This window comes from Acomys russatus, chromosome 2 (assembly GCF_903995435.1).
Source record: "Acomys russatus chromosome 2, mAcoRus1.1, whole genome shotgun sequence".
Taxonomy (NCBI): Eukaryota; Metazoa; Chordata; class Mammalia; order Rodentia; family Muridae; genus Acomys; species Acomys russatus.
Window position 1 is genome coordinate 3,883,070 of NC_067138.1, and position 24,218 is coordinate 3,907,287.

The window sequence follows — 24,218 nt, forward strand, 5'->3', positions numbered from 1 at the left end:
ATGGTTTCAGTGCAGAATTCTACCAGACCTTCAAAGAAGAGCTAATACTGATACTCTTCAAGCTATTCCAAAAGATAGAAATGGGTGGAACATTACCAAATGTATTCTATGAGGCCACAGTCACTTTGATACCTAAACCTCACAAAGACTCAAAAAAGACAGAATTTCAGATAAATTTCTCTTATGAACATTGATGCAAAAATACTCAATAAAATACTTACAAAACGAATACAAGAACACATCAAAGATATCATTCACCATGACCAGGTAGGCTTCATTCCAGGCATGCAGGATGGCTCAATATATAGAAATACATCAATGTAATCCACCATATAAAAAAAACTGAAAGAAAAAAAACACATGATCATCTCCTCAGATGCACAAAAAGCATTTGAAAAAAATCTAACACCCATTCATGTTTAAAGTCTTGAACAGATCAGGAATAGAAGGCACATAGCCAAACATAATAAAGGCTATATACAACAAGCCAATAGCCAGCATCAAATTAAATGGTGAGATACTCAAGGAAATTCCTCTAATATCAGGAACAAGGCAAGGCTGCCCACTATCTCTGTATCTCTTCAATTTAGCACTTGAAGTTCTAGCCAGAGAAATAAGACAACAAAAGGAGATCAAGGATATCCAAATGGGAAAGGAGGGAGTCAAATTACCCCTATTTACAGATGATATGACAGTGTCCATATCTGACCCCCAAAATTCCACCAGAGAACTCTTACAGCTGATAAACACCTTCAGCAAATTGGCTGGATACAAAGTTAACTCAAAAAAGTCAGTAGCTTTTCTATATACAAATGACAAACAGGCAGAGGAAGAAATTAGGAAAACTACACCCTTCATATTAGCCACAAGTAATATAAAATATTTAGGAGTTACTCTAACCAAGCAAGTAAAGGACTTGTTTGAAAAAAAACTTCAAATCTCTGAAGAAAGAGATTGAAGCTCACATCAGAAGATGGAAAGATCTCCCTTGTTCATGAATCAGGAGAATTAACATAGTAAAAATGGCCATCTTAACAAAATCAATTTACAGATTCCATGCAATCCCTATCAAAATACCTACACAATTTTTAAAAGACATTGAAAGTTCAATTCTCAACTTCATATGGAAAAACAAAAAACCCAGAATAGCTAAAACAATCCTGTACAATAAAAGATCCTCTGAAGGAATCTCCATACCTGATCTCAAGCTGTACTATAGAGCAACAGTAATTAAAACAGTATGGTACTGCCACAACAATAGGCTGGTTGATCAATGGAATTGAATCGAAGACCCAGATGAATCCACACACATATGGTCACTTGATTTTTGACAAAGAAGTCAAATCTATCCAATGAAAAAGGGATAGCATCTTCAACAAATGGTGCTGGTCTAACTGGATGTACACATGCAGAGAAATGCAATTAGACCCATATTTATCACCATGTACAAAAGTCAAGTCCAAATGGATTAAAGACCTCAACATAAAACCAGAGACACTAAATCGGTTAGAAGAAAAAGTGAGGAAGAGCCTGGGACACATTGGCACAGGAGACAATTTCCTGAACAGAACACTAACAGCCAGGCCTTAAGGTCAACAATTAATAAATGGGACCTTATGAGGCTGATAAGCTTCTGTAAAGCAGAAGACACTGTCAACAGAACAAAGTGACAGCCCTCAGACTTGGAAAAGATCTTCACCAACCCTACATGTGACAAAAGTCTAATATCCAAACTATATAAAGAAATTAAACACCATCAAACTCAATAACCCAATTAAGAAATGGGACTCAGATTAAAGAGAGAATTCTCAACAGAGGAATATCAAATGGCTGAGAAACACTTAAAAAAATGCTCAATGTCTTTAGTCACCAGAGAAATGCAAATCCAAATGATTCTGAGATTCCGTCTTATATCCATCCAAATGGCTAAGATCAAAAACTCAAGTGACAGCACATGTTGGCGAGGATGTGGAGAAAGGGGAACACTCCTTCATTTCTGGTGGGAATCCACATTTGTACAATCACTTTGGAAATCTATCTGGCGCTATCTCAGATAACTGGGAATAGGGCTTCCTCAACACCCATCTATTCCACTCCTTGGAATATTCACAGAAAATGCTCTAGCACACAACAAGGACATATGCTCATCCATCTTATTCATAATAGCTAGAACCTGGAAATAGCCTAAGTGTCCCTCAGTTGAAGAATGGATAAAGAAACTGTGGTATATTTACACTATGGAATACTACTTAGCTATTAAAAACAAGGAATTCCAGAATTTTTTTGACAAATGAATGGAACTAGAAATGATCGTACTAAGTGAGTTAACCCAGAAGCAGAAAGACTCACATGGTATATACTCACTTATAATTGGACACTAGCCTAAGAGGCATGTCACATGATAGTCTTCACTTACCAGAAGACTGGGATAGTTGTGAAGGGAAACTATTCGGATTGTAAGTGAGAGAAGTATGGGAGAATGCGGAAACAGAAGGATCCAGAGGGTCTTAGAAACTTACAAGAAGAACATCATGATAGGCAGACCTGGGCCCAGGGATTCTGCTCAAAATACCAACCAAGGACAATACTTGCAGTAAACATAGAACCCCTTCTCAGATCTGCCCAATGGACAGGACATTCTCCACAGTTGAGTGGGGAGTGGGGACTGACTCAAATGTGAACTCTGGTGCCCCATATTTGAACACTTCCTTGTGGTGGGGAGGCCTGGGGGCACTCAGAGAAAGAATAAGCAGGCTACCAAGATGAGACTTGATAGCCTATGACCATTTAGTTGGGGAGGAGGTCCCCCACCCGCCACCCCACACCCAGACTCAGACATAGGGCAGGGGATTAGGGTGAAAGCGGGAGGGAGGGAGGACCAGGAGGATACAAGGGATGGGAAAACAGTTGAGATCTAATCTGAACAAATTAATTAAATAAATAAATTAAAGAAAAAGACCCATCCTCATGATTTCATCTAGTCCTAAGTATCTCTCAAGGCCTTATTTCCAAAGATCATCATGCTGAGGCTTAGGGCTCTACTATTTGAATTTTTGGTTTATAAAATATATTTATTCATTTAATAGTAATCATCTACTTAGTTGTGATAATTGTAATCAATGGTGAAAAGAAATTGGCCTTCAAAACAATTTGGATTTTTCCTAGCAGCAATTCTTATTTCTACTGGGTTTTGACACACATCTGTGATCTTAGCATGTGTCTGGTAGTAGTAGCAGATTGTAAGTTCAAGGTCAGCCTTGGGAACAAAATAAATTTATAAATAAGTAATGGAAGTCTCATAGGCAAAGCCAAGTTTTGAGGTAGGCTTTTGCGTTCAAATCCAAAACTTTATATGCAAGTTACAAAAGGGTTAATTGATTTGGTTATGCAGAATATTGATAGGGATTTCGTTGTGTGCTTGGTGGATTTGGCAGTGAACAACTCTCACAGAATTATGTTGCCCCTTGGAAGCTCATATTCTAAACCATTTACCCTTCAGAGGTACTCAGCGTGGAAGGGCAAGCGCACAAACAAACCCACAGAGTGGGAAGCAGAAAACACAGGTGTCTCAGACGTAAAGGGCAGGTAATGTAAGGGGCTTTAAGGGGCATGTAGACTGCCTTTGATATAAAAACAGAGAAAGTTTAGCTCACAGAGAAGTACTTCTTATGAAGGCTGGAGGAAAAGTGAAATAAAGATGTCAGCAAGAAAGGAAAAGGATTGCAGGTTTCACTGGAGTGCCAATCACTGCTCAATATTTACTGAAGTAGCTGTGAGGAATTCCAAGCACAGATGTGGAAAGTAAGGCAGAAAAGAGAAAAGAAAGGAGTCAAATCAAAGTGTGTGTGTGTGTGTGTGTGTGTGTGTGTTGTGTAAGAGTAGGCTGTCTACACTTTTAACTAAACCAACCAACCAACCAAATAAGACCTATTCTCATGTTAGAGAAAGGATATTGCCAAGGCTTCCCACTTTCTTTTGTTTCAGGAGGACTTACCTACTAACATTTTTGTATTCAGTCCAAGGCATGGGATCTGATATCCTTTCTGATGCCATTTTCCCACCACTCAAAAATGGAATTTCAGCTCTAAGAATTTCTGACCCTTCAGTTTCGCCAAAATTTTTGAATGAATAGCAACATTTTAAGGCCAGAGATCCAAAAGCTAAGCTCGTGGATAGAGTAGAGACATTCCAAGTTATAGAAATATAGGTCTCCCTATTTCTACAGCATGCTGGATGATGCTTTGAAGTTTCCAGTGGGGATCCCATCATTGGTGGTTGCTGGGTGAGGTAATGAATTTTTTTAAACTTCCAAATGGCCATATAGAAATGAAAGCTCTTCCAGAAATGGCTGTGAGTGTGCATGTGCACTGCAGGGAGATGCAACAGAGCATGCACACTGGGTAAAGCTGGCTCAGACACACAGGTGGCAGCAAGGAGAGTAGTATGCTCAGACAAGCTATCCATGGTCTCCTTTCCTGGATGTCAGAACTCTCAACCAGGATCACTCATATCGCCTAACACTGTCAAAATTCCCCCATTTGCTCTCACTGATGTTCAGTCCTCTTACATGGTTTACTCTTGGTCACTTCATAATTACCACTAGATATATTTGTCCAGAACCTCCCTCAGTTTTGGTCTGCAAACGTTCCAGAGAATGAACTATCTGGCATTTGTGTGTGTGTGTGTGTGTGTGTGTGTGTGTGTGTGTGTGTGTGTGTGTAGGTGTGTGTGTGTGTGTGTAGGTGTCCCTTATGTATGATTACAAGACACTAGAATTATTTTTCCTTTTGATTCTTTATCTGTGTTTAAAACTTATACTTGGTCTCTGCCAAAAACAACACACAGACTAATTATGTCACTGTCCTATATTCTTGTCTTAAATTTCAGGATGGGTTTTTCATTTATATATATATATCACAGCCACATTTCCATTCCCTATAAAGCCACAGTCTGCAAACCTTAATGTCTTAAATATTAAAACAAACCAATATTGTGACAAACCTTATAACTAATTGTCATGTGGTGTTATATCACTATGGATCAGAAATACTGTTTTCAAAAGCGTATCAGAGAAGTTAGAGTCATATACCTGTCTATGAAGCCCCTTTACTATGGCCTGATGCCTTCTTTATTTACAGAAGGTTTTGAGTCTCATACTTAGCAGGAGGTAACAAGAAATCTTGTTCTTATTGTAATGTCCAAAATCCAGCAAGGAGCGTCATGACTAAAGTGACAGTGAACGCAGAGCCGCCCATTACAGACAATAGCAATAGCTCATCTTACAGAATCAGGTAAAGGTGATGCTAACATTCAGGTATTTATGGTGAACATTCAGAAAAGTACATGACATATACCTCTGTTCTACTGGGGAGTTTTGAAAGTGAATTACCACCACTTTTTTGGGTGGGGGGTAAGGGGCTTATTATCCTTGCACTAAAATTAAAATAATGGCCCTAAGCTTTTCGTTGCCAACCAAGTTCTCATTATCTATAGGCCGCTTGTGCAACATAATATGGACTAGGTTGTGTTTCTTCTTATTTTTCTGTTTACGTCTATTTAATTCGGAACCTTATACTTTTCAGCTGTTTGTACCTTTTCAGTCTCTCATCTACTCTTTGTACTTATTCATTCTATCTAAACTGATAATTACATATTTGGTGCAAATTTCTCCAGGGCTTATTACCTGGTGAAGCTTTGCGTTTCACTGGATTTTCTCTAGATGGCTTTATATGCACATGTATACAACACTCAAACTACACTGTATCAAATCTCTAGTTATATCAAGGGCCATAAAACACACAGCTTCTTAGTTAGTTGAATCTCCACTTAAGATATAAGGAGCTTTTGGCTAGATCTGGGTAGAGATTTGAAGTTTACTGCATGTATTGTTTGACCATGTTCCCTGGAGGGGGAGACCTGGTGGCACTCAGAAGAAGGATAGCAGGCTACCAAGAAGAGACTTGATACCCTATGAGCATATACAAGGGAGGAAATCCCCCTCAGTCACAGTCATAGGGGAGGGGATTAAGGGGGTAATGGGAGGGAGGGAGGAATGGGAGGATACAAGGGATGTGATAACAATTGAGATGTAATATGAATAAATCAATAAAATATATTTTTAAAAAGATATAAGGAGCTTAACACCAGAGACCTTGACCCGTATCAACCACTAAATGAGTGATAGCAATTAGACATACATTCAGGTACACCTGACTCTAAAGCTTTGGCTCTTTCTGTTCTTTGTTCTTTTCACTCTGTCAGACACACAAATATAATTATAAAGATAGATAAAGACGTAAAATATACTTGTGGATTGTATTTTCTGTCCTAGGGTGAAAGCACAGATAATCAGAGCCCCATTCTATGTGGTCTATAAGTCTTTAGACAATGTACCTGTTGTTAAAGTATAGGTTTTTATTAGAACAAAATCTTACCCTCAGGCATCTTTCTCCATTAAAAGTACTTAATTACAAGTTGTGTCTTTTGTAGTCACCCAACACAAAACATGACTGATTCCAAATAAATAGTGGACGATGCTGACTTAGATTTTTCCATTTGTGTGTTTTCTGGGAAGAGACTAGCATGGTGTGCTGGTAACTAATGTCTTCAACACCCTTTGGGCAGAGCTGGAAGCTGGACTTCTCGCTCTGAATCCTGAGACCTCCACTCTTAAGTCACGCAGACTGACACAACTTTAACCTTCCTCCTCTGGATTCTCCTGACAGGCGCGCACTCAGGGGAACATTAAACAGGGTTTGCCATTGACCATTCAGAACGTTCTCTATCTCTCAGCTTTGAGAGAAGCTGAAAACTTTGACATTCTCACCCTAGAGCTGGCCTGGAAGAAGCATCTCAGTCAGAAGTGAAGATGACAGAATACTTTGCCTAACTAGATTTCCCTTGGAATGATGAATCATCTGCTCTAACTGTAGGCCTTTGAGCTATTTCTACCCCTGACTTGAACTTTTAAACAATAACAATTGGTAAATGAGGCAGAACCTCTCTTTCTGAATTCTTTTGTTTTTGTTTTTGGTTTTTTTTTTTTCCAGGAAGTAAGATATGAACTCAGCAACTGTATTCGTTCATGGCATTTGTACTTTCACCAGTTTAACATATGCTAGATTTCCATTCAAATGTTATTGCCAAAAGGTCATGTATGGACCATTAAAAACACAAAAAAAGCAAGGTTATAGAGCATTCCTGAATTCAAGTGTTTTCAGCTAAAACCATGAGATACTGTCTTGAGTTTCCCCTCCATTTGCTTCTAAATTTTCTTCTGCTTTTTGGTGATTATAGACTTGTGTGGTATTTAATCAAAGTTCTCCAATCTTCACCTAATATCTGCATGAGGACTCATGACCTCTTTGCTGGACACCTCAATTCTAGCCTTACCTGCCTACACCTTACCATGTAGATGCTGTTTCAGTGTGTCGTACCTCCAGTCCTCTTCCTGGCCACCCACTAGCTTAAAATTTCACAACACTGTTGATCATCAAAGCAAGTCAGGATTGGGACTCAAACTGGGCAGGAAGCTGGAGGCAGAAGCCAATGCAGAGGCCATGAAGGAATGCTGCTTCCTGGCTTGCTCTTCATGGCTTGTTCACCCTGCTTTATTACAGAACCCAGGATCACCATCCCAGGGATGGCCCCAGCCACAGTGGGCTAGGCCCTCCCACACCAATCCCTAATAAAGAAAATACTTCACAGGCTTGCCTACAGCCAAATAATATGGAGGCTTTTTTTTTTTTTTTTTTTTTTTTGCAATTGAGATTCCTGCCTCTCAGATGACTCTAGCCTGCATCAAGTTACCATAAAATTAACAGCACACCAGAGATACTGAAAACTTACTTAGTTCTTGAATAAGTTTATAAAGAGAGCAGGGACATGAAGGAAGGACAGAAGGAAAGAGAGAGGACAGAAAGAATCCTTTGCTTGATGACAACCTCATGATCACTCTAGCAGCCTCCTTTTTCACAGAGGACCTACTCTACTGCATCCAGGAAGGAACTGTGATTCAATCTCAACTCTAGAAAGTGGTGCAGCTGTGACCTGTTTTCAACGTGCAGGTGTTAATGACTAAATGGTGATTAAAAACATCTATTTTGATATTTGAAGGCTAATAGAACAAATGTGGGTTGTGCTTAAGAATATGCTGATAAAATACACGTTTCCTTTTTTCTTTCTTTGAGTCCTTGATCTGTGTGAATATGAAGGAAAGGTTGCCTTGGAGAGAAACCTACAACAGCGAAAGTCTCCTGAAGCCCAGTGGATGTGAACTACTCAGTAAGTCCTGCCTCCCCCAAAGATGGAAATGCAAGCAAGAAGACAACTGAGAAGATTTCAGTGGACCACAGTCTTATTGTCAGCAGTGGGTGAAAAATGGGGGTGAACAGACTGAGCAGTTAGAGACTAACTAGGACAGTGTTTTCGTTAAACAAAAGAAACAATGGATAACCAGATGGGGAGCTAGGGAAGTGGCTCTAGGCTCCAGGGTATTTGCTGCTTTCTCGCAGGATTCAAGTTCTGCTCTCAGAACTTACAAGGCAGCTCCAGTTCTAGGGGATCTGGTGCCCCCATCTGGCCTCCTCAGTTAGCTGCATACATGTGGTGCGCGCGCACACACACACACACACACACACACACACACACACCAAGAATCTTTTGAAAAACCTCACAAAACTAGACATTTTTAAATGTATTTAAAAAGAAACTATTATTTTAAAAACTGGGTGAGCAACTAGGAAAAAGAACAGTGATGCTAGGAGCCGCCGTGTCTCTCACAGCATTGACGTAGGCCATTCCATCCTCACCGCACTCTATGTTGGGGCCAATACTCCAGTTCTTCCACTACCACAGAATCAGAACATATTTTTAACTAAATTGATTTTTAAAAGGAAATAACAATGAGACTATAGGTGCAATTCTTTTGTAATTTGGTGGCTGTATACTGATTGTTACCCCCCCATCCCCCACCAAGTATGATATTTAAGAAAAGAAAGAATCCTGGTGCAGTGCCGTCCTTCATCCCATGGTCCTCCTCTGACTGGTGTTTTTTATTAAGGTTTAGATGGATTTTTCAGGTGACCAGAAACTAAAGTATATTATTATGCTTCATAGGAGAATCTCAGCTTGCCTAGAAATATGAAACTTAATGAAGTTAATTAGAAAGTAACAGTTGATATAAGCACATCTTATTAAACACAATTTCACAGTTTAGTAGGAAAAAAAAACATGACTTTAGAGAACAATGGGTAAAATGCAAGGAAGGAATAATAAAAAGCACTGATAATCGTGCTCACACCCAAACATGCCAGTAAAGACATGCCCAGCATGCACTGGCCTGCCTAAATGCACTGTGGGATTTTCTTGTGTATTTCAGGTTTCTTACACTCTCTTTTCAATTGCTCTAAAAGATCACATGATGTTTTCTTACATAGACAATGTTACCTTATTTTCACCTATGATCTATGCTAACTATTAAAGGCTGAATTAAAGGGTTTTCTTTTTTATTTATTTATTTATTTTTATTTTTTATTTATTTTACTATCATCATTTTATTCTTTTTTTTTTATTAATTTATTCTTGTTACATCTCAATGGTTATCCCATCCCTTGTATCCTCCCATTCTTCCCTCCCTCCCATTTGCCCCTTACTCCTCTCCCCTATGACTGTGCCTGAGGAGGACTTCCTCCCCCTTTATATGCTCATAGGGTATCAAGTCTCTTCTTGGTAGCCTGCTATCCTTCCTCTGAGTGCCACCAGGTCTCTCTCTCCAGGGGACATAGTTAAATATGAGGCACCAGAGTACATGTGAAAGTCATACCCTACTCTCCACTCAACTGTGGAGAATGTTCTGTCCATTGGCTAGATCTGGGTAGGGGTTTGAAGTTTACAGCCTGTATTGTCCTTGGCTGGTGCCACAGTTTGAGCGGGACCCCTGGGCCCAAATCTGCCTATCATAGTTTTCTTCTTGTAGGTTTCTAGGATCCTCTGGATCCTTCTACTTTGCCATTCTCCCATGCTTCTCTCATCTAGAGTCCCAATAGAATGTCCTCCCCTCTGTCCCAGTTTCCTGGTAAGTGAAGACTTTCATGGGACATGCCCCTTGGGCTAGTATGCAGATATAAGTGAGTATATACCATTTAACTCTTTCTGCTTCTGGGTTAACTCACTCATTATGATCATTTCTAGCTCAATTCATTTGTCCACAAATTTTGGGAATTCCTTGTTTTTAATAGCTGAGTAATATTCCATAGTGTAAATGTACCATAGTTTCTTTATCCATTCTTCTACTGAGGGACACTTAGGCTGTTTCCATGATCTGGCTATTATGAATAAGGCTGCTATGAACATGGTTGAGCAAATTTTCTTGTTGTGTGCTGGAGCATCTTCTGGGTTTATTCCAAGGAGTGGAATAGCTGGGTCTTGAGGAAGCCCTATTCCCAGCTAAAGAGTTTTCTTAACTCCATTTTCTTTATAAATAAATACTCCATGGGTGATAGCATCCCTTTCGAAATGTTGAAATGCGTTTTCATGATAACTCTGACTTCACATGTCATCGTGTTTGTGTTACATCACATCGCATGTCCTGCATTCTTCACATATGTAGCTGGGCATCATATCAAACATAGCACATTTCCTTTTGAGCACAGGCTATTTTATTCTAACCTTCTTAGCCCCCCCCCCACCTGTTCCTTTACAGTAATAACTATCACCCTCAACTCAGTTGTTGAAGTGAACATCTGGGTATCATTTTTTTATATTTACATCCCTTTTATAAGCTGTCCATAACCCCAGACCTTCAGCTCCTCCTCCAGATCAACTCCTGCCAAATCATAACCCAAGGAAGACATCATGGTGAGTTGAGAGACTCTCTGTTTGACTTTCTGATTTCAGCAGAGCCTCCTGAAGGACATCTTCCAAAGCCAAAGGTATCTTTCAAACCATATATGAGCTTTCCTTGTGTCCTTATTTTAAGCTCCCTAGTGGGTGTTTATTGTAGTGAAAGAGAATCTAATTTTCTACTCTGACATATGAGTCCTTTACTGATATGGTTTATTGTAGTTTTTCCAATCTCTTCTCTGTCCTTCAGTAAAATCAAACCACAGGTGCTTTTCCTCCTGTTTTTCAACAATCAAATTCATCCTTGCTCCACAGATTGGATCTTTCTAGTCCTGTGGCTTAAATTTATTTTCGCCTTTAAAAATTATATATATGCAAATATGCATGCAGCTTGCCATGAGGTAGTGAGCACATGAAATGTATCCCAGGAATCCAACTCAGGCTGTCAAGCCATCTCCCTGGCCAGCAACCTCATTTTAGAAAATGCAATGCTTTATGAATTTACTTATCACCCTTGCTCAGGAGCCATACTAATCTTCATATTATCCCACCTTTAGTACATGGGCTGCCAAAGCCAGCGCTGTCTCCATTTTCCTGTAATTATTTTTTTCTCTTGTCATTTGTATTTAGTTCAACGTTTCCATCTCAATAAGGACTTCTTCCTGTCCTGGCTTCTAACAGAGGCTCTTCTCCAACTGTCTTCAAGACAAGCATCATCCCATGACAATTACCTTTCTTGTTTCATTTCCAATCCTCTCCCCTCAGAGCATGCACAGCAGTAAGGTCCTGTCTGTAGTATATCAAGTTGGATGGAGATCACGGTATATAGGGGACGGTATTTTTTTTTTTTTTGCATTATGTATAAATTAGTGTTGACAATTTCAGTTTAGATATGTAAATTCTAATAAGTGTGGAATTAATCAAGAGAAAATGATTGAAAGTAAGCATATTCAGTCTGATGAAGATGAAATTGTGAAGAGAGAGCCAGACCCTTGGGCTTCTTTAAGGGGAAGGGGACATGGTGGATGGCAACAGTGTACATCACCAACTGGACAGCAAGCATGGTTAGATCTTTCTTTCTGGGGAAGTCAACAATTTCAGAACAATACTATCTGGCAGGCTTTCTCAATTTCAGCACTGTGGACATCTGCGTTTCCATGGATCTTTGTTGCAGGTACTGTTCAGGGCAATTTGGAATTTTTTTTCATTATGTGGAAATTTATTCAAATAAAATGATGCCCCACCCAAACTTCTTGAACAGATCACTGATCCAAATTTTGAAAATGACTCTTTGCATTATACTTCGCAGTAAATGGTTATTTCTCATCCCATTGACACCTCATCTTAAAAAATACATAAAACAGTAGAGAATTGGCATACTTTCATAGTTAGCCATGGTTCATTGAAAAACCTGATCTCAAAATCCTTTGCAGCTTACCCACAGGCCTGTGGCAGACTCCATTCCTGCCATTGAAGAAACACCGATGCACTATTCTTATCACTCACTGTGGGATATTTAACAGCATTCCTGGCTTCTACCCGCTAGATCCAATAGATTATTCAGATGACTGGAAATGTTCCCCAACCTCACAAAATCTCCCCAGAGGGAGGCAGAAGTAAAGTCAGCTCTGGCTAAGATTTGCTGTTCAAGACTTCCGTCCACACTCACACAGATTTGCTGTTCTAGACTTCCGCCCACACTCACGCAGATTTGCTGTTCTAGACTTCCGCCCACACTCATGCAGATTTGCTGTTCTAGACTTCCGCCCACACTCACGCAGATTTGCTGTTCTAGACTTCCGCCCACACTCACACAGATTTGCTGTTCTAGACTTCCGCCCACACTCACGCAGATTTGCTGTTCTAGACTTCCGCCCACACTCACGCAGATTTGCTGTTCTAGACGTCTGTCCACACTCACACTTCCTTCACATTCAACGGTCATGCCAGTTATGAGGAAGCATCACCTTTAAGGAAAAGACCCTCACAACAAAGTGAAAATTGGCTGTGACATCAGTGGTGGTGCGCAATGAGTGATAGTTACTTAAACACACATATAATATTTCAACTTTCAAAATAAAGAGTATTCAGTTAAAGCCAGCGGGACAAGCGCTTCAGATGCCAAGCCCCACACATGTTTTGTGACGTCCTGGGTATGGAATGGTATACGTAGAGTCAGTGACTGTAAACTGCCACATAACAGCTATGTGACCTCGGGTGTTTTACCCAATGAGACTGATTTCAGTGTTCTTCTTCTTTATGACAGGAAACGCAAACTCTGTATTTGAGAGGCCTCAGAAAATGAACTGAAGCAATGAATGAACATGACTGTGTCATATAGAAGAGATTCTTTTTTGGTGTGTGTGTATATATATATATATATATATATATCTGGAAAGTTGGCACCATACAAAAGTAGCTAATGCAAAAATACACGATGATTAAAAAAAATCACTCTATAGTGGAAATATTCAGGAGCTGACCTTACGATGTGGGTCGGATAGAGTCTGACAGGAGTCAAGTATCAATTAAACTGCTGCTTTCTGACTACACAAAGGGCTCCCTGATCATAGAGACCGTCTTAATTGGGTCTAATCTCTATTCCTGGCACTGAGTTTCACACTTTTAACCTCTGTTTTAGTAATTTTATTTTTGAGGTTTACATTGCTGCTAGAAGTAGATTGGGCACTCCTGTCCCTGTCCCTCCTTGGATTTAGAATAACAGAGATGTGGGGGAAAAAAACCACACACCAACAAAGCCCACCTGTTCTCCTTCAGAAACCCTTCTAAGGGAGGTTAAGCAGCAGGGATTGCCTTTAGGAGTTGATTTCCAATGACCTCATTGCAACTGGGTAATGGAGCGATAAATTCTGCCACTGTCAGTCTGTCTCTTCGTCAGTCTATGCCCAAACTCAGGAGAAAAAGTGTTAATATCATTTTAAGATGCCAGACCTCAAAATCTCATAATTGATTGTCTATTCAGAGGTGAAGCCTCCAAGACCATCTCAACACGGACCCGAGTTGGATCATAACAACTTTTCCTTCCCACAGAGAGGTGAATGTGGCCTCTCAAGATACATCATGTACATGACATTTGAAAATGACGTAGACAAATGATCTTTTGAAATAAATGATATTTTGAAATTTCCGAATTATGATTTCAAAGCCATATTTGTTTAGTTTTTGTGCATTATTCTATTTTAATTTTTTTTTTTACAATGAAAAATATCCCAGTTAATAAAAGGCTCCATGTCATTCATTCTCTCTGATCTTTTTTCCTTCCCTTACTCCCTAAAACACTTTTTTTTTTTTGCACTTGGGGAAATTTCTCTTTGTTTTACCTTTCTATGGATTATCCTGCCTTTTTTACTGCCCTTCAGTCAGAAAAATCAGAGCCAACCTTCTCTGTGTGACTTATGGGTTTATGGGTTCAAGTGTTCCCTTGGCATGATTTTTATGACTTGTGCATTGCTCCTCCCTGCCCAGGCCCTAGTATAAGTTAGTACTGTCACAGCACTGGAACTTGTCTTAGCAATAGCCTTTGGTATTGTAACTCTCCTTTTCTGTCTGCTTCCTGATTAGTTTAAAACCATGTCCGAGATTTCAGGGCCTCTCTTCAAAAGCACTATTACTTTCTGTGCAATCCTCATGCATGGCTAAATAGCACGTCTAAAACTAAACCTTCCAAGCTGGATGCACTTTTCAGACTAGAAGATATGCCTGTGGGCAGTAGTCTAAGTGTCTGTTCAGGAAAATTTTGTAGGCTCCATCGTCCCTGGCTGTGGCCTCAGCTTTCTTTGGACTCTTACTGACCATGGTTGGTTGTTTTAAGGAGTTATCTGTCCTCTCACTGTTGTGACACTGGGTGAGTACAGGGACCCATCTTACTTTTGTTCTAAGGTGGAAAACTTTTATGAGTGCTCAGATAACAAGGAAGACAGTACTTTTGCTCATCATACATAACACACTGGCTACTACAAATTACCCTGTCTGATTGGCATAGCTGTCAGCTTGCTCATCCCTGTACATCCCAGAAGGGTAGGATCTCAGGAATTATACCTCCCCGAATCCCCTTAACTTGAACTGCAGTTCAAGGGCAGGGTCTGCATCGTAGAAGGCAAGTAAAGTGACACAAGCATACTGCCTGGCAAGAAACAGATAAATGTTGCAAAATGCTAGTTTTCTTTCTTTCTTTCTCAACCCTGCATACTGATGCTCCTTTTCAGGGTGTATGAGCCAAGTCTTACTTCCATTTTTTAGCTTTGAGAAGGCCATCAGATGTATTTATTAATAACAGTGATCATTTTTTCCTAACATTATTAACTACAAAAATTGCAAAACCTGGAATTGACCCAGTATCAAGTTAAAGTGAGGAAGAGTAAAGAACATTTAAAAGGACACATGTGTTTGGAAATTCCTAGAAAAGAGTAATTGTACATTGTGTATCACATTAAGATTAGGATCCATTTTTAATTAACTACTAATGATAATGCTGTCCTCTTTCTGTGTTCTGCATATCTTCCTAGAACTTCCTGGGCTTAAAAGTACAATCTGCTGCTAAATTAATTAAAAGAAAACTGGAACATTCTCACGTACAAGAGCAGAGAAGGGAGCAGCCACACACAACGCACTCCTGGAACATTTGCTGTCTTAGAGAGTGTGTCACCTTCTAGTATGGCATCCTCAGACATCATCTTTGTGGATGTCAGAATCATCTTAAAAAGGCCCCTGTTTTTCTTTTCTTTTTACACATCCATGTAACATTATGTCAACTGAGAAGGTTGTATTTATATATATATGAGAGAGAGAGAGAGAGAGAGACAGAGAGAGAGAGAGAGAGAGAGAGAGAGAGAGAGAGAGAGAGAGAGATTGTGTGTGTGTGTGTGTGTGTGTGTGTGTAAAACAACAATTAAAGAAAAAGAGGCAACGAATCTGAGAGAAATCAAGGGCATTCACGGGAGCAGTTGCAGGGAAGAGAAAGAGTGGGAAAAAGGATGCAACTATATCATACTTTCAAATTATTAAAGTTATTATTAAAAGTAAAACATAATAAAGCTTTAAAATCATAAAACATATGTTAAGAATTTAAAAGCCCACATATGCTTCATATTCTTGGAAGAGCTCAGAGCTGCAGCCCCCACAGACAGTATTTAGCTCTCAGGTAAAGCACCAGGAGTATTCATGATACATTTACATTGACATCTCCCTTCCCCACCCCACTTTGTCAGCTGCTTAGCCAAGTATGCAGAAAGGTTTTTTGTTTTTGTTTTTTAAAGTTTTTGCTTGTTTGTTTGTTTGCTTGTTTTTGTTTTTAGTCCCTGAGTTCATCCAACAGAAAACAGCATCTCACTGGTTCCCATATCCAACCATATGACATAACCACAAGCCTTCAGTATGCCACAGTTTGCTTCATTGTTAGTAAGGATCAGCCTTGATATCACTACTACTCACCCACAGAGCATGCACCTTTGCTTGCCTTCCTAGTCACCCATGGCTCTACTTTCTCCTCCCATTCTCTTTACCTTGCATGTCTCAGGTCCATATTTTCTGGATTTGAAGAAACCATACAACATGCCACACAGGGAAATTACTGGACTAGGCTTTTCAACATGGGATTAAGGCCAAACATGAACAATCAAAAGATGTTCCTAAGCCAAGCACCTCAGACCTTATCCAAGTAAGAGTGACACATCTTTTATTGACAGTGAACATTTTTATAACATGGGGGGTGGGGCATAAGCATTGTTGTGTGTGTTGAGCGCTTGACTCTGCGTTTCCTACGAACTGCGGCTTCAGTTCTTACCCTAGCCATATGACACACTGCTGCCACTAGTTCAGTCAGGTACAGAGGCTGCTAGGCAGCACTAAGGAACGTTCAAGGTCACATAGTTAGCACATAGTAGGATAAGATTTAGGCTCTGCTAGTGAAATCTCAGGAACTTCCTTTCTCACTATACAAGTCCCCCCAGTGCGGTGTGCACAGGTTACAACCTGGGCTCTGCTCCTTCAAGGGGTCTTAGGCCAGTCCTGAGGCTCTCCTGCCTTTCAGATAGGAATGTGAGCAGCAATTTCCATGGCGCATTTTCCTTCAGAATGAAGGGACTCATTTCCGTGTCAGAGAGCTACAGACACCTTCGTAGAAAAAGATACCCACGGTCATTACCAGGAGCATTAGTGGCAATCTCTGACAAAAAGCAAAGGATTCTTTGTTCTGATAATGACAAAGACAAGCATCTGGGTGAGGCTGGCTGACAGTTCAGGAGTATCTTGCTTTCAGCCTGTCGACATTGTAGCATAGTGAAGTCCAAGTCATTCATAGCCTATATTTAATGTGGCAATTAGTGCATCGTAATCATCCATTCAACATCGGGTTCCCTTACCTGTTGCCTTTGCCAAAATTCTTAATATTTTCCAATTAAATATTAACGTCAGACACATTGTGGCACTTTTTCAACATTCAAGAAAGCTTTCTGTTCCCAGGAATGGCATTTTTTAAAAGCCCCCGTTTCTCATCTGAGTATGCAGCATGCTGCTAGCTGGAGTATTCTCTAGCCATTAGAGAGCCATTTTTACCCTCAGCCAGGAACATCAGTGCTGGCAGACACAGCTCTCAGTCAGCCTGGTCCGCTAGCGAAAACCTTGAAACTGTCTTTCTCAGAAGCCTCACGTTTGTAAACGCAGCCACCCACAGCCATGCCGAGTTCTGACAGCCTAGCCACAGCCACTTTCAGGAGCTTGCCAGGAGTGCACATGCTTCAGAAAGATCACTTTGTCCTGCTAACTGCCATGTCTCTGCCAGTCAGAATTTTCCAGCATATTCTGGATGTGACCATCAGAGGGCCCAGCACAGGGTTAGTCATGCAGTAAATATGATTTGAACAAGAAGTTCTTCTTAGAAAAGGCCCAAAACTAATAACATGCATAAATGGCTCCCGAGGACAAGAATTTTTAAAATAACATTTGGCATAACAGATGTGGTTTAATTAGGAAAGGGAGTGATTGTTGGATATAACCCTTTTTAGTGGAGGAAAACTAAGTTAACTTGCTAGCTAGATGAGCGATGGTTATTAACCACTAACAAGTGAGTGCCTCTGTGTAGGGCTCACAGGTTAGCAAGCTCTAGGAGAAGAAAAAGAGTCATCTATCTCTTTGCTTTCTCCATCATCCCAATGCAGCCTCTCCAAATGAACAATCCCAAGTCATTAACCCTTTGTAGGTGCATGTGGCTGTTTGAATGAGAACATCCTTCATGAGCTCACACAGTTGCCTGCTTAGTCCCCAGTGGATAAATTGGTTAGGAAGGATTAGGAGATGAGGCCTTGTTGGAGGAGGTACATCATGGGAGGTGGGCTTTGAGGTTTCTAAAGCCCTCACCAGCCCCTGTCTCTGTCTCTGTCTGTCTGTCTGTCTGTCTGTCTGTCTATCTGTCTCTGTCTGTCTGTCTCTCTCTTTCTGTCTCTCTTTCTGTCTCTGTCTGTCTGTCTGTCTCTCTCTGTCTCTGTCTCTTTTTCTGTGTCTGTCTGTCTGTCTCTCTTTCTTTCTCTCTTTCTTCTACCATCTCCCCCTGCATGATGCCTGTGGATCAGGCTATAAGCTCTAGGTTACTGCTCCAGCACCATGCTTCTCACGTGATGGTCATGGACTTACCCTCTGAAACTGTAAGCAAGCCCCTACATAATGTTTTTCTCTTAAAAATTGCCTTGGTCATGGTCTCTTCTCACAGCAATCCAGTAGTAACTAATACGATGCATCTCCCATTGACGGTGTGTTTGATAGAGAATATCAACATATCATTCTATTTGTCTCACGTTAGGAAAATATGCTCTGACATTACAAAGGTGCCATATGGTCCATAACCCATGCATAGTCTCCATATATATGCTAGTGGGGGTGTTAATGTTTTCCTTTTGAGCACCCCGATACATTTAAGAAGCTAACATTAGAGCTGGGGTTTCATTCTCATGTCTTTTATTAGCAACATTAGTGATGAACTCACACTGAAGAGGACACTTCTGTAGCATGCCTCCTTGTTACTCAATGAAGCCCTAAAGGGTAATTTGAAGTTCTTAAAACAGAGCAAGCAAGTCGTTCTCTCACTTAAGTTAAGGCTGCATGGAAATACAGTGCATCCTTAGTGGTCTCTTTATGGAAACAGGAGATTAGACATAGGTACACCCTAATTGCAGAAAATCCACTTCGGAAGTAATGTCTTCGGAAGTAATTAGACGTTAACTAGACATATCTAAATCAGTGATATGATATCTTAAGATTTTAATAACAATCTAATTAGGTTCTACAATTAAAAGTTTAACATTATTTCTGAACTCTAAAATTTTCCAATCCAATCCATAATTAAATCTCATTTCTCTCAGAAGACAGAGCAGGAGCTTCAGTGTAACACTGGGAGAAAACCACACATCATTAGCATAAGACTTTCCAACCAGAAACGACACTGCTTTATATCACTGGCATGGTCTACTGTCTTTAGCACAATGTAATTAGCATTAGACCTCAGACAACCCCTGATCTTGCTACTCAGTTAGCCATGTATTGACGAATGTCACCAAAATGGGCTTAAAAATGGGAAGAAATGATGGAAAGAGGAAGGGATAAGCTGGATACCTAGTTTAAGAAATGGTTCACACAGGCCTTATCAATGTTTCTCTTAATTTCTTCTAGGCATACACACACATTTAAAAATCAGCAATATTCCATATTCCCTTGCCACAGTTTCTTTGTTTTAGAGGGTATATTTTGTAGCACTTAAACTTTTTCATGTAAAGTAGTTATATCCTTGTAGCATGGGTCCTTCTCCTTTTTAGTATGTGGTATAGATATGTTATATATTGGGTATTGGTCACTCTCAAGGTACATATGAACTGAAAATATTAAGTAAAATATGAGATTTTTTAGAATATCAGTCATCAGGTGTCATCTATTGAAGATGCTGTATTAGCATTTTTTATGTTGCTAAAATAAAATAGCATTAACCAAGGCAACTTTTCTAAAGATGAGTTTATTCGGGGCTAGACTCCAGAGGCATGAGTACATTTTGGCATTGCTTAGCTGCGAGTGGTGGGCATGGCAAAAGTATTAGAAACCCAAGAGCTCACATCTTCAGATTCAAGTTCGAAGCACAGAGAGACATGGAAGTGGCTTTTATCTCCTGAAACCAGCCCCCAGCAACTTCCTGCAACAGTCTCACCTCCTGAACCTCCGCAAACACCACAGCCAATGGGATGGCTGTTCAGATCTGGACCCGTGAAGGCCGTTATCATTCAAACCATTGTAAGTGTGAAGATAAGAGTACAAAAGCAGGTAGGAATATTATACAAGATACAGGAAATGAAACAATCAAAGCTATCATCCATCTTGACTAAGGTCAGTAGATTATTCGTAATAATGTAGAAATGCTTTAGTAATGCATGGTACTGTGATGGAAAGTATCTTACTTTTCTTTTGTGATTTAAAAGGCACATCGAAATGAGTAAGTTAAGAAGAAATGGGTATATTTTGACTTATTCCAAGAAGGAATGACAGAGGAGGTTGGTGACAGCAACATTGGGCCAGCTCATCACACTGCATCAGCCATGTAGAAGCAGAGATGAAGTAGGAAGTGCGCCCAGGCTATAAACTTGCAAGGCCTGCCCCTAGTGACCTGCTTTCTCCAGCAAGCCTGCACCTACTGAAGGTTCCACAATCCTCTCCCCACCAAATAGCACCGCAAGTTGGGGCCAAGTGTTCCAATCCACAGCCCAATGGGGGCATTTTACACTCAGAATATCACAGGAGAGAGCAATGGATATGACTGTATTATGAACCAAAGAGGGAATATGTAACCTTTCCAGTTGAAACTTGCTGATTGTCTTTGGAACATGTTTTAGGCTACTGGAAATGACCATAAACCCCAGGTCCCATGGACTCTGAATTCAATGTATTATATTCTAGCTGCAGAAAAACTAAAAAAGTGGGACCAGAGCAGAGAAGCTACCATTACTCTTTACTAACCAAATTGGCAGAGGCCTGTCAGTGTCCTTAGAGTTGAGCCATTTTATCTTTCCCTTCTATGCCAACGCACCAGCTCCTGTGACCTAGAACATTAGTAAGAAAAGTATCTAGTAATTACTTTTAACCTGCTATTTGAATGGTAAAATGAAGTCTGAGAAAGCAAAAGACTTTATTTAAGAAAAGAATTGCCCAACTTTACCTGTCCTAGACTGAACAGTATAAAAAGAATTAGCAAAAAATAAAAATAAACATAACTAGCAGTGTAGTTCATTCTGTGAGTGAGGCTAAAATACTGTGCAGACAATGCAGAGTAAATGTAGGCTTCCCTTACACACTCAATGATTTACTACTTGTTGTATTCTGTCAACTGCTCTATGCGGGCTCATCTGTGGCCATGAGTAGTTCCTTACATTGGAAGAATCAAAATGAAAGAGCCTCTACGGCAATTACCCATAGCGTTACCTTCATTATCTCTGTTGCTCCTCAGCCTCCATATTTATCTGCATTGCTCCATTGTAGTTACTGACTCAATGAAACCGCTACTCAACAAACCCCTTCGGTACTTGACTTCTTAGGAGCCATGTCTGCAGTGAAAGCTTACGTTAGGACTTTGTTTCTTTTAACTAAACATTTGGGTTTTTTGTTTCTTTATGTCCACACACATTACATTTTCACAGTGTATTTGAGAGAACATTGCATCAGCCGGTGTAGGGACCAGTGAGACTGCGCAGTTGGGGGTAGGCGTGAAAGGAAGCCAAGAGACAAATGGTTGCTCTTGAATGCCTTCCTCAATCATAGTCTCTCTTTTTCAATTGTGGTGCCATAATATTTTCACAAGGATTTCTTTAAAGGAGGAATAAAAAGAAGTTATGAGAAGCATTGCAGACCTAGGGCCATGAAACAAATAGAGAGGGCAATATAATGAAGCGAGTGCTGGCTGTGTCCGATGCTCAGTCCAATTCAACACCCACATTGCCATCTTTTCCCTCTAGGCTATTTCTCTCTACAGTTAGACCTTGGCCACGCTATTGATTGATTGCTCACTCTGGATCAAATTGTGGAGCTGTGCTTCTAGGCTTTTGATTAATTATTTCTGAATTCGCTAAGCTATACGTTTCCAGCAAATATTAATCTACAAAATTAACGTGAGATGGTGCTTCAAAATAAACTGTATACTCAGTTTTAAACAGGTCATTCCAAGGCTACTGCTAAAGGAGAAAAATTGCTTCTAATTGCTTTCTACTGTAAATGTTGCACAGCCTAATACCTCACAGTGTGAAAAGTAAATTAGAACAACTTTTCATTGACAAAGATTAAACTTTTTCATCATTCTTAAATTCCTGGGGATTTCCCCCACTGATTCTATGTGTTTTAAGCTTTTCAATTAAATCTCCTGGGTAGTGGTTACAAGAATACCCACTGACAAGGGAATATTGGTATCTCAGAACGCTAAGCTCTTCCAGCAGCTGCATGCCTTGGTTTTCCCTGTATAGGCTTGATCTCTCAGTGATGGTACCTTATCAGCTTCATCAGCACTCATCACTAGAAGCCAGGTGCAGGCTACATTACCCTGCCTTCAGAACTGAACTAATAATAAACGTAGTTTTAGAAGGGAAAGTTTGTGAAAAGCCAGGAAGTCGAAAAACAGTCAACCTTGATAACCAGCTTGTTTTCTACAGGATAATTTATTTTGACATTTGGGTGTATGCATCAAGAATGCAAACCCTAGTGAATATGTCACCGCAGACCGGTATGACAAATAGAAGCTCCTGCGTTCCAATTTTCCATCCGCTTTGCCTCCAGTTCACCTTAATTCCTCCCACCGAGGGTTTTCAGTGCTTTTGTGGGTTGCCACAGAGGCCATGCTGGCAACACTGCTGTTCTTCTCTGTCTCTGGGCTGGACCAGTCAATTAATATAAGCTTAGGAAAAGCCTGGGAGGGGATGCATTTTTTTAAATAAAATATTTCTGGTGGGGTTTAGGGAAAAGACAGCTTTCAATTTTAAACAGTATATTTGCTTGAATGATAGATCAAATAGCCATGAGTGTAAACCTGTGGCTTAGAGGGTTGTTGTGGAGAAATATAATAATATTTAATAATATAATATATATAATATATAATATATAATAATATTTTAAGCCCAATTACTGATTCTTATTGAAAAACATAAGGCAGAGAAGGGGGTCCCTTGCTGCCACGAATGAGGAAAAAGTTCATTTTACAAGATCCTTATTCCCTGAGATTGAAACTTGCCTGAAGCAAGAGAACCATGGCAAGATGCTACAGACAGGGTAAGAGGGCAAAGAAAGCAGCAATTTTATTTTAAATATGTTGTATATGTTTAATTGTTTCATAACAAAAATTAGTGTGAGAGATTGCATCTGGGAAGGCAATGGAGCTGTTGATATTCTCTCTCTTTCTCTCTCTCTCTCTCTCTCTCTCTCTCTCTCTCTCTCTCTCTCTCTGTGTGTGTGTGTGTCTGTGTGTCTGCTGGTGTGCATGTGTGTTTGTATTTGTGTGTCTCTGTGTGTGTTTGTGTGTCTGTTTGTCTATGTGTGTGTATTTGTGTTTGTGTGTCTTTGTGTGCGCACACATGTGTGTAATCTGAATAGCATAAAATAAGTTCAATTCAGAACTGCTAGACACTTAAAATCCATAGCCTCCTTGATAAAGTAGGCATTCTTAGTTGACAAAGACATAGATATAGCTTGATCACTCTTGTCACTCATAAACCCAACAAAAATGTTAAGAAGTTTCTTTTCCAAGCATTTATCCACAATAACATAAATGGAGTATAAGTATTTTGAACACCAGATAATGACCAGATATCCCTCTATGAAGTATGGAAATTAGCACTTAACCATGGAGGTGGGTTTTGGGCAAGAAATTGTTGTGGAACTGGCACATTTCAGTTTTCTCCAGTTTCCCTGATTTAAATATGTTTGCATATAGGCAATTGTCTTATAGTTTTTCAAATTTAAATTAGCCCTGATATCAAGAAGTGTTATTCATATATATTTCCATTACCCTAAAAGAATTTGAAGGTATATATGAGCCATATTGATGAAATCTATTCTTTAAATTTCAGTGAAATATTGAGGAGATAGTTTTTAAAACATGAACTGCGGTGGGCTATTAAAAACATGGTCACAGTTCTTTGTATCTCGTCTCACCTAGACAATTTAACTGGGTACACCTGTAATCTCAGAACTTCTGGAAGGATGAATCACAGGTTGGAGGGTTGGCAGTTCCAGGGCAGCCTTGGATGCGTGACAAGACTGTATTTTTAAAAGGGGGGGGGCAGTAAGGATACAAATGAGTGAATAGATGTCATGAATCTACTTCTCTGTCTCATTAGTTGGGTCGG

General features: G+C 39.9%; 1 protein-coding gene and 1 pseudogene across 1 annotated transcript in view; both read right to left on the reverse strand.

Annotated features, from left to right (window-relative positions):
• Positions 1-24,218, reverse strand: part of Lingo2 (leucine rich repeat and Ig domain containing 2) — a 172,100-nt gene that overhangs the window by 135,483 nt on the left and 12,399 nt on the right. The window lies entirely within an intron of this gene.
• Positions 11,320-11,419, reverse strand: LOC127207546 (uncharacterized; annotated as a pseudogene).